The sequence below is a fragment of the Callorhinus ursinus genome, unplaced genomic scaffold, assembly GCF_003265705.2.
Source record: "Callorhinus ursinus isolate GAN/ISIS: 27379988/994484 unplaced genomic scaffold, GSC_fseal_2.0 scaffold4, whole genome shotgun sequence".
Classification (NCBI taxonomy): Eukaryota; Metazoa; Chordata; class Mammalia; order Carnivora; family Otariidae; genus Callorhinus; species Callorhinus ursinus.
The window spans coordinates 70481950-70493971 of record NW_027397066.1 but is presented as its reverse complement, the minus strand read 5'-3'; the positions used below and the strand labels follow the sequence as shown (position 1 = coordinate 70493971).

At 42.2% G+C, this 12022-nt stretch overlaps 1 protein-coding gene and 1 pseudogene across 6 annotated transcripts in view; both read right to left on the bottom strand.

Moving 5' to 3' along the window:
• Nucleotides 1-12022, bottom strand: part of AFF1 (ALF transcription elongation factor 1) — a 202702-nt gene that overhangs the window by 106398 nt on the left and 84282 nt on the right. The gene's annotated exons all lie outside the window — the stretch shown is intronic.
• LOC112835648 (large ribosomal subunit protein uL1 pseudogene) lies at nucleotides 6916-10043 on the bottom strand (annotated as a pseudogene).

Genomic DNA, 12022 nt, shown 5'->3' with positions numbered 1-12022 from the left:
TTTTAAACCAGGCAGTTATGGACAGCACCCTATAAATAACAGATTTATACAACAAATTGTCAAGTACCACACAGAAAGCAAGAGAAAAACAAATCATTCCTAAATTCATCTTGTGTCTCATGAGACTGCTGAAATGCCCCTAAGGGGATTTAAAAAAAAAAAAAAAAAAGCAACTCTTCTCTCAAGTAATTATTCAGGAGCAAGCTTATTTTTTGTTCTTTTTTTTTTTTTTAAAGAAGAGTCATAAGAGATCAAACATACTAAGTGGATATTTTTTGTCACTTAACATCTTGAGCACCAGCTAATTCCCAACATATGTCAAACTGAATGAATTACACTCTATAGAACAGCTTAGGAACTGTACAGATTTACCATTCCAAAAGGAAGAGTCCCTCCCAATGACTGAACTTCTAACGCACACACATTCCAGAAAACCAATTGCACCACATACGATAAGAAGAACTGTTTGAAACTGGGCCAATGTACCAAGTGCTGCTTCAGCCAGAATAAATGCTCAACATTCAGACTTGCTAACCAACAGCAAAAAGCAACAGGAAAAGGCTTACATTTGGAAAATGAAAGGAAAAACAATGTCTATGTATTGATAAGAACAGTGAGGAACAATGGGATAATAACGAAACTGGCAAGAGGTGATTTACTTTTCTAAAGAAGAAAATATTAAGAAACATTTATTATTTACATGAGTACACAGAGACCCATCAGCATATTCCAGTTACTGTACAAACGAAAAAAATTGTAGGGCTCCTCCTCTATCCATTTAATGAAACTCATTCCGTTACAGGAGTATATCAAAGACTAAACTCAAGGATAGATCTTCCATTCCCCGGTCAACACACAACTTCCAGTAGAAGCCGCTGCCAATTATATTTTAAACCGAGTTAAACAGGCTGCTGTGGACATGTATATAAGAATAAAGATACACTTTCTACAACTGAAAAAAGTTTTTTTCAGGCTCCAACAAACACATGGACATAAAAACACAAAGATAATCCAAACCGACTTGCGTATCACACAAAACAGATGACAACAATGTAAGAATAGAGCGTTGGTATGTTTTTACAGAATCATCAGGTTTTTTCTTTACCTCCTGAATTACAGTTATCTTTTTTTTGGTTTAATTGCACATGTCACATTTGTTTTCAAGAAAGAAAGCTTAATGTCATAAAAACTAGAGGCAGCCTCATTATTCTATTCCATTTCATCCCACAGACATTTCAAGAAGGAAGAACAGGGAGATTATTACAGGAGAAGAAAGCTGGAAACATGTATTGGTATTTTATATGGCAACAAGCAACAATTACATGTTTCTAAATATTCCCATTTTCATCATAACCCCAGCTCACCTCCTACCACTGGCTATAATTGGCATCTCCTTAAAACTAAACAGTAAGCCATTGTTTTTCTGGAGAAGTCTCCCTTCATTTTGACCTCTGCTAAGCAGTGTTATGAGCCTTACAAAGCTTGTCAGGATTCTTTGGGCTGGATTTTGGCCCAGCCATGGACATTTATATGCAGAATATATCATCTTTTCCCCATCACTGCCAACACTCAGTTCACTCGCTTAAAACAAAGGGTATTTATCTAACTTAATACAGCACCCTCCACCTACTTGAACACCAGTAAACTAGAATCTGAGAGTTCACTCATTTTTTTTTTTTAAAGTACACTGCAGGAGCTTCAAAGACTTTTTCATAATGCTTTAAAATTTCCGTTTTCAACACTCTCTTTGAGAAGCAGAAGCAAATATAACCATTCTAAGGAAACAATAAGCAAACATTTAAAGTTACCAAATGCACTGATAATTTATATTAAAAGCCTCTGACTGTGAAACAGAATTGCATTTTAAATGTTATGCCACTTAAAGTTATTTAAGAGCACGAAGGCACTTCTATGGTTTTCCATAGTCCAACTAAGATCTTAAGCCTCACAGAATAAAAACAAAACAAAACAAAACAAAACAGAAAATCTATTTGTTTCCCGTCATTATTGACTCACCTCCTATCTGCCAGACCTAAGGACAAAAGAAGTAAGGGTTCTTGGAACACTGCATCACAAACTAATGATGTAATGTATGGCGATTAACGTAAAAAAAAAAAAAAAAGAAGTAAGGGTTCTACAATCTAGTGGGAGAAATACAAAGCGGGGGTAGGGGCAGACTGCTAAGAGTGATTGCAGAGGTTGGTTACAAGTGCTAAAGAATCAGGAGAAAAATACCAACTCTAAAGGAAGGAGCCTGGGATGATTTAATTAAGATCGGTGACATCTGAGCTTGAAGAATGAACAGAGTTTGGAAGAGGGGAAGGAGTCCCCACGCCCCTGCTGAGAAAGCATGTAAGTCTGTCAAGGGGTGATCATTCACCATGGGGTGTTTGCACCATCTTACTTCATTCCCCAACTTCAACTCCAAATTTCACCTAAAAAGGGTCCAAAGAACCACTGACAATTCACAGGGATGACAGCCTTTTGCAGCCATCCACTCCACTTGGCTGGTCTAGAGCCTCAGTGATATTTTAGGGCAGCAATCCCCTCAGAATTGCCTGTGGACTTTCCTGGGCCTGAAACAATGACCTCAAATTACTCTGCACATGAAAAACCGTCAATTTTAGGAAACAAGCAGAGTGGGGACGTCACGGTTTAGAATGCAAATGGACTTAACTGGCCTAGATGATGGCAAAAACAAAACTCACCACTCCTCCCACCCCTCCACCCTCCTCACTGTCCCAAAGAACACAGTCCCTGTGCCCATTTGATACAGGGCCTTGCGGTGCAAAGTCGGGCCTGACTTCCTAATTCAAATTATTTTACACTATTCTAAAGACCTCCTTGTGTTGTGTTTGAGCCAGCAGCCACAATTCCATGATTTTAAAAGTTCAGTAATAAATTTAAAAGCATTTAGTTGAACATCCCCACTCAAAATGTTCCTTGATTTCCTGACATGCTGAGCCCAGAAGTTTCAGGCTTTTAAGTAAGATTAGTTTAAAAAGAATAAGGCTACCAGTGGCAAAGAGGGGAAAAATGTGTTGCAACATTCCAATCTGAATGAACATCGGTTGATGCTTGAATTTCAACCTAAAAACATAAACAAAGTTAGCAGAAACAAAAAGATGGACTAGACCACGGGTTAGCAAACTGCCTCATGAGCCAAATCTGGCCCAGCTGCCTGTTTTTATAAATAAAGATTTATTGGAACACAGCCATGCCCATTTGTTTCCACACTGTCTATGGCTGCTTTGGTCCTGGAACAGCAGAGCTGACTAGTGGCAACAAAGACTGCATGGACTTAGCAAAGCCTGAGATATTTACCATCTGGTCCTTTACAGAAAAGGTTTGTCAGCCCTTGGACTAGACCCTAAATTATTAAGAAAGAAAGATAAAGGGTGAATTTTTTTTCAAAGTTTATTTTGAAGTGTTTCATTTTAAAGGAGTAAAGTACAGACTATTTCTGAAATAGTTTCTTCTGAAACATGTAAGGCTTTCAGTAACAAACCAAATTTCTCTCTTATCAGCTTTCCTGTCTTGGGGGGGAAAGATGAGAAATCTCCACTCTTATCTCTAGCTAATTTTAATGCCTTACTCTTTTATTCCAAAAGATTAGCATACTGTAGTGCGCGGTGAAAAGTGTGCCAAGCTGGCAGCCTCCAGGGTCTGGCACCACTCACTGTACGATCTTATCTACTCCCTCCAGGACTCAGCTCTAATACCCTGCCCGGCCTAATGATCAACAGCCGCAAGTGGGTTGTAAAAAGAGTGTGTTGGTGGAAGTTTGGGAAACGCAGGGGGCATAAAAACCATCCCAGTCACTGGTTCCAACTGCATCTTCAATAGAGTAATGGACCTCACATTACAACTGTGTATGATTTTTAGGATGAAGTGAATGGGAAACGACAGAAGATGATGGAGATTGCAGATCAAAAGAAAACATTAGGAGAAGCTCTGGGATTAATCTAAACTCCCAAGGCACAGTGAGTCCATCCAACTTCCCTGAGCTATCTACTTCAGCAGGCGGGTGTGGTTTGCGGAAAATATGAAGAATTAGCCAGTGGTTGCTATTAAAGGTCAGAACTTACTGTTCCTCAAATGTCCTGGTTCTTTAGAAGCCTGGTGGGAGACTGCATCACTAGATTTGAATACCTTTATTTAAATAAAAGGACATTTGTCAGGTTGAGAGTGTAAGGAAACAGGCTGACAGCCTGGATAAAATTAAACCAAGATCTTCAAATGAAGGTAGAGAGAGTGAACCTCTTACACATTTTAATCTTATTCCTTGGATTTAAAGCCGTCCAGGGAATCTCTCAATAATCAAGGCTGCCTCCCTCTCTCTGCCCTCAGGGGAATATCGCTTCCCTACAACTCTGACCCAATCACAGACTCAACTATTCCCTTAACAATAAAATAGCTGAGAAGTGGCTGAAATATTTACATTAGACTTTACCAAAACCAGAGGATAACAGAACAGAAATAAACAGGTAACATTCAACCAGATAATTTGATTGACAAATTACAACTTGCCTCACTTCACCTCGGGGCCCCTGGTTATCTATGGACCCACCACCAGCCTACTTGGGAAAGCATTCCTTCACCCCCAGACTTCTCTCATTCATCCTGGTCCACCCACACAGGATGAGTGACATTAACTAAGTCCACCTCTTTCAGGAGAGACCCCCACCTCCCTACCAATGACTTCCACAGCATGATCCTGGAAGAACACGACCCAGTCATCCTGGCACCCCTCTACTACATGCGCTCTTTAAGCAGCAGGCTTTAATTACACTCTGTCACATGCATTCCACTGTTACCCAGAAATAGGGAGTTCTTAAAGAATGGACAGAGGCCTGTACTCCCCATGAAGTACCTTAACTGGGAAAAGGGCTAATCCAAAATAAAATGTAATGATTTTGGACTCAAGCCTTCAAAGCACTCTATAAAGAAGGCTTTACATGTTTTAAAGAAGCAGTCGCTGCCACATGCCTGGTAACAAGAAATTTTAGTCTGTGACAGTCATGGGAGAAGTCATTTTAAAAAACAATATTCAGGGACGCCTGGAGGGCTCAGTCAGTTAAGCGTCTGCCTTGGGCTCAGGTCACGATCCCGGGGTCCTGGGATGGAGGCCCGTGTCGGGCTCCCTGCTCCGTGCGGAGCCTGCTTCTCCCTCTCCCTCTGCCTGTGCTCTCTCCCTCTTTCTGTCAAATGAATAAAATCTTTAAAAAAAAAAAAAAAAATATTCAAGGGGCACCTGGGTGGCTCAGTCAGTTAAGCGTCTGCCTCTGGATTCCAGCTCGGGTCATGATCTCAGGGTCCGGGGTTCGAGCCCCATAGGTGGCTCCCCATTCAGCGTTCAGTGGGGTGCCTGCTTGAGGATTTCTGTCCCTCTCCCTCTGCCCCTCCCCCCACTCACATTCTGTCTCTCTCAAAATAAATAAATCTTTAAAAATTATTAAGAAAAATAAAAACACACAGAAATGATACCTTGAAAGGAGGAAAAATAAAACAGGAATGAGTCCACTCACTCATCTTCTAATCCCCTTCCCACATACATACCAAAAAACAACGCTAAGATTAGTCCTATATCTTCATAGGGGTTTGGGTTACACAGACATATACACTGTCAAAATGTACCAAAACACCTCAAGTTTGTGCATTTCGTGGCATACCTGACTTTTATGGTGAAAGGGGAAAAGCCCTGTAAATACTTAACTTTAGTTAATGACATACAAGCTGAAGTATTTTGGGATCTGCAACTTACACAAGAAGCATAAGAGATTAATGGATGGATATAGCAATGAAGAGATGAGTACATACGTGGTAACGCAAATACAATAAAGTGTTAATAGTATAATCTGGGAATAAGGCTTTTTACTGTGAAATTCTTCCAACTTTCTGAATGTTTAAAATTTTTCCTAATACAGGGACGCCTGGGTTGCTCAGTTGGTTAAGTGTCTGCCTTCACGCTCAGGTCATGATCCCAGGGTCCTGGGATTGAGCCCCGCGTCAGGCTCCTTGTTCAGTGGGGAGCCTGCTTCTCCCTCTACCTGGAACTCTGCCTGCTTGTGCTGACAAATAAATAAATAAAATCTTAAAAAAAAAAAGTTTTTTCCTAATACAGTGTTAGGGGAAATAGCCACAAGAATACACTAGTAAATATGACAGGATCTAAGAGGCTGCCAAACACGAGGAGATCCCACACGGTTCCATCACACACATCTACAGACAAAACTTCAGGTTGAACAGGAAGTCTCTACCAGAAAGAGGTAAGGGGGTAGAGGTGCACCTGAGTGGCTCAGTCAGTTGTGTCGGACTCTTGGTTTCGGCTCAGATCTCGATCTCAGCCCACATGCCCGCACATCCCCACATCAGGCTCCATGCTTGGCAGGGAGTCCGCTAGAAATTCTCTCCCCCTCTCCCTCTGCCCCTCCCCACGCTTGGGCGCACACTCTAATAAATAAATTGTTAAAGAGGGGGGTGGGGCAGTGAGAAGCACAAATTCATCTATTAACCCTGCACAGTGACTCCCTGAAAGGAAAGGACCTGAAGAGTGGTCCTGAACTGTGAGACACTCCATGACAGCTGCTGCCAGCAGAACTCGAACAGCCTGAGCGTACGTATGTCTGCACGCTGCAGAGTTTACCTGTGTGCGCACACCGAGCAAAACCTTACCTTGCTCTTTCAAAATCTTCCACTTTTTCTCTATTGAGAAACTACAAGGGATCCAGCAGAGATACATACGTGCATTTGGAGGAGGACATTTCCGACTCCCATTTGGAAAGCTTTTAGGGCAATCTCCTTAGCAGCCACTGTGGAGACTTAATTCACCTTTCCCTCCCACTCCTCCAATCTTCACCGTTGTGTAAAAAAAAAAAAAAAAAAAAAAAAAAAATTGTTTTTCCCTATTTGAGAACTAGATTGGTTGTGAGGTTTCAGAAAATTAATCTTCTCCAATTCTTGTCCTACTTCATGTACAGATTTAGTGCCTATAAAGGAACCACCGGAATCACATTTCCTTCTTCATGTTTCAAAGCGTTTTTCCTACAAGTCCTTCCCTACAAAATTACCAAGCCAGAAAGCTTTGGGCTTTAAGGAAGGCTGATTCTGTGGTTTCCCTATTTTAAGTTACATCTGATATCTAAGATACAAAACGCCCAGAGTTTAGACACGTATTTTACACAAGTAAATTTGTAATACAATAGGTACCAATCTCCCTTTCCGAGTATTTTCTCCCTTGAATTAGCTGAAAAGTGCTTCTGCAGTCAACCTCTTCCTTGCCAGATATGTTGAGGACCCATGTCACTCAGAATTCTTCCCTTGCTGCTTTAAAAGACTCACCTTAAGTTCTCTGCTAATGGGCTCCCTCACCTCTGACCCCTCTCTATCACCTCCTGCTACAGAGCTACCGAATGGAGAGAGCTGTGTGTCAGTCTCTTCCTGCAGCTTTGCTGAATTCGGGGAGGGCAGAGAGGAGGATGAGCAATACACAACAGGATGCAAACACTCTGGCTACCAGCATCGCAAGCTGGTTAAGAGCGTGGTCTCTGGAGTGAGGGATGGGTTCGTACATGGACTCCACGACTTTCTAGTAGTGTCCTTTGGGCAAGTCATTTAACCTGAATGTCAGCCATTTTATTTTATTTATTTATTTATTTTTAAGGGTGATACTAGGATTTACTGAACTGTGCCTTAGTACAGGCGCTGGGGCTTGCCCATGGTGCTCTTGATGTATAAAGCCCGGACGTTCTGCCAATTCTTGAGCAAGGACACCAGGAAATTGACCGCTAAGTGGATGCTGTACACAAACTCGTCATCTGTCATCTTCACATGGCCAACAGCCACTGCCCGACACAGCACCTTCTTCATCTGGAATTTGATGGTGGACTTCACTTCATCCACTTTGGCCACCATGTTTTCATTGTGGGTCAGCAAGGAAGGGAACCTGCCAGCCTTATTCAGGCCTGGGCCCAGGATTCGTGGGATCTGCTTGATCAGAGATTCTGAAGCCAAAAAGGCATCATACTTCTTGGCCAGATTCTTGACTAATTTCTTATTCTTGTTGAGTTTCTTCAGCACTTCAATGTCCATGTGGGGAATATCCACTGCCTTGGCCTCATCACAGTGCTGCTGATGCCCCAAAACACATACGGAGAACTTGGGGCAGGGAGTGGACTTAAGCCTGACGGCGCCCAAGAAGCGTTTGCCCTTCTGAGGGTCATAGTTCTTCAGGCTGATCTGCAGCTCCACCCCGTCTCCAAAAACTTCCGGCACTTGCACTGGTTCCTGTGCAGGACTTCCCGCACCACCCCGTACAGGGTGTCGCAGGAGACTTTGCTGCTCATGGTTCTTCGCGCCGCAGTAACGGGAAAAGAGTGAATGTCAGCCATTTTAAAAAAGGTCGTGGCAATCCTGGTACCAATTCCCTAAAAACTAATGTGAGGTTTAAGTGAGCTAATGCCTGGTAGTACCATAGTTAACTGAGAGCACTCAAGCGAGCAAGAAAGGAGAAATCTGAAAATGTCTCCAGATGCACCTCCAGCTGTGCTCTTCAAAAAAAACTCAGGTTTTACACTTTCCCAATTTGCAGCTTTTATCTATCCAAGCCTTTGTCCTCCCCACATCCCTCTGCTTCAACAAATCCTTTCCTTATCACCACCCTCAGAAGTGTTTCTTCCATTTCTCCCTTTCCTACAGGGCTGTGTAATCCACATGGTGCCCAGCAGTGTCCTGCACACACACGTTGTGTCCTAAACAGACTTTTAACTAACCCTTGGGGCCAGCACTGGTTGAGCTGGAGTCTGTTTACAATATACTGATGTTCTCTGAGGCACAAATATCCACATACCTATGAACTAGGAGGAACCAGCGGAGCAGGGGTTCTCAACTGTGGCACTACTGACATTTTGAACCAAATAATTCTGTGTGTCAGAGAACACTGTCCTGTGCATCGTGAGACATTTAGCAGGATCCCTGGGCTCCATCTTCGGTGATGGAAGCACAGTCTTCCCGGATGTGACAATCAATTATGTTTCTAGACTTTGCCAAATATTCCTGTGTGTGGGGTGGGGGCTAAAATAACCTCCTCTTCTTTTCCCTGCCTCCCCGGTGTTGAGAGCCACTGTTGTAGAGAATGAGAACTATTCCCCAAGTCGTGGCGTTAGTTTTCTACTCTAGCAGCAGTCACCACAATGCGGCACACGAAAAACAGACACGGGAACTCTTTAGCTACATCTGTGCAAGGCACCTTCGAGATTCTGTCACTACCAGCTATGGCCGACAGGGTGAGTCACAGACTCAAAACTCTAACGATACCAAAGGTTCAGAACCGCTGTAAGAATTAAATGAACTAATGCATACACAGTGCTTAGCCCAGTGCCTGGCCATGAGTTTAAGTATTCCCCACCTGTGAGCTCTTATCAGTTAAATATACACAGCTGAGTGCAAGTGCTGGGCAAGACAGCACAGGCCTGGGCTCTCCCCTCACCCACTCTTTCCACGTTCCTCCCACCCATCTCCCCGAGGAGGAGGTAAGATAATTCAATACTAAACAGTACCAGGGTCCCTGGAGCTGATAGCGTATGAAGCGGCATAAGAGAATAGAAGAAAAAAAAGAGAATCCAAGAACGGCAGGAAAAGTGTGGTGTCCTGCAGCAGAGGCAAAGGGGTGCACACATTTCCCACTAGACAGGAAGCGGCAGAAGGATGCTTGGTTCATTCCAAAATGAGTTTCTTATAAGGAAGCAGCATCCTGAAAGGGCATGAAGGGTACAAGGGATTTCACATCTACCCAGGGAAGTTCCACCCACATAATTCTCCCTTTCTAAATATTATAGGAGTTCCCTGAGTTAGAAATACCCCCCATAGCTGCAAATAGTTGCACTGTCTCTCCTTAATTCCCCATGTGGTAACCAAGTTGTGGGGAAAAGGTACTTCCCAGTGCGAGGCATTCGGAAATACTGACCTCATGTTTCTTCACCCTGAGAGGAATTTTACACATACTGTGTTTCCCTGCTCTCATCTCGTTCCCTTTTCCTGCTTCATACACTTCAGTTGACACACACACACACACAGTCATGTTCCATTTTCTCCATCCTTCTTTTCCTCCATTAGTAAACCAAGGCGCACTGACCATACAGGTAAGTGTATGAAGGACAAAGCTGACATTTTTGTGAAAGTCTAGAGTAGATGGGTAGAGGCTGTGTGCCAGCTCTGTAGCCATGATAAATCACTGAGAGTCAGTCACTTAATCTCCATGAGCCTCAGTTTCTTCATCTGTACAGTAGGAGGGATAACCCCTGCCTAACAGATTCAATGACATCAAATATGCAAATTCTTGGCTCAGGGCTCAAAATGTAAGAGAATGCACAATAAAAGATTGCTATTATTATATACCAAAATTATACACGTCTGTGTCCTTCAAAGTACCCAAAGTTTACCAACAGAAATACTCCCAAGAAATTCATTTTTTCCACTTTTTCTTCCTATTAAACCTAAAGGTCCCTTACAATACTCATCCCTCCCACCAAAAAGAACCAACTTAAGCAGAAGATAAGCTGTCTTATTTAAGCATGGTTCATCTGCCTTGTTCAATCAATTGCACTGTTTTCCATTACTGTACCACATGTTTGACATTTTGGCACCATAAGTGAAGAAACATTCTGGGTTCAGCCTGCGGCCTAACCTTCATCACATGATTTTCGTTGCTGCTTCTGTAGAATTTTTTGTTTTCCAAACCCATTTCTGGAAGAAAAGCAGTCTGTAAATAGGAAACCATGCATGCTTTCTTTCTAAATTCCCAACATCTATTGAAATAACATCTACTCTTACCAGCAATTCAACTATGAAAACACAGTGAAAGAAATTTTTGAATTAAATAAGAAAGGTTTCTCTCAAAAAAAAAAAAAAAAAAGATTACAGTGGCTCTTGCTGTCCTAAAGTTTGGGCACAATTTTTAAAGGAATTCTATAAAAATATAAGATCTGAATTTTCTATTCCTGATAATCTAAACAAAGTTTACAAAGTTAAAGACAATTGCCAAAAATCTGTTTATTTCCTTGTCAATTTTAAAATGATATCGCAAAAACAAGAAATGTAATTTTTCATTGGCTAATTTTTTTATTTTTTTTTTAAAGATTTTATTTGACAGACAGAGACACAGAGAAAGAGGGAACACAAGCAGAGGCAGTGGGAAAGGGAGAAGCAGGCTTCCCACCGAGCAGGGAGCCCAATGCAGGGCTCAGTCTCAGGACCCCAGGATCATGACCTGAGCCAAAGGCAGACGCTTAATGACTGAGCCACCGAGGCGCCCTCCTTGGCTAATTTTAAACTAATATTTAAAAGCACAATGAGAAAATAAACCATTTCAGTCTGCATTAGGATTCCAACTTCTATTGAGGGAACATCTGTGTTCTGCATGAGCATGCATGTACATGTACCTGTGTGTATGAATAGAAAAGAAAAAATCCTAGGTCTTCAATATTTAGTTTGTGAGCTATACTAGTTCTTCTTCAACTATGACAGTCTTATAAATAAACACGAATGAGTGAAGCTCATAAATATGTTATTCAGAGTAGTTTCCATACCCAGGATCATGAACAGACCACAACACCTATCTGTGGCGGTGTGTTAATATCTGTCACTACCTTGGCTCCTAGCACAAGGTATAAAATAACACCTTGCTTTAGTCAATATTAACTAGGCTGCTTTTGGCTTTCTAAAAACGTATTCTTAGCATGGCATTTCTAAGCATAAAAGAACTGAAAGTCTTATGTTCCTCCTCTCAAATTTAAGACAAGATGACAATCTTAAAAAAAAAAAAAAAATCAAAACAGCCTAAAGTAACCTCCACCTCATCCTTTCCCCTGTACATTGAATAAATCACCTATCAAACATATATCAAGAACGACTCAGGGCGCCTGGGTGGCTCAGTCGTTAAGCGTCTGCCTTCGGCTCAGGACATGATCCCGGGGTCCTGGCTGAGTCCCACGTCAGGCTTCCTGCTCAGCGGGGAGCCTGCTTC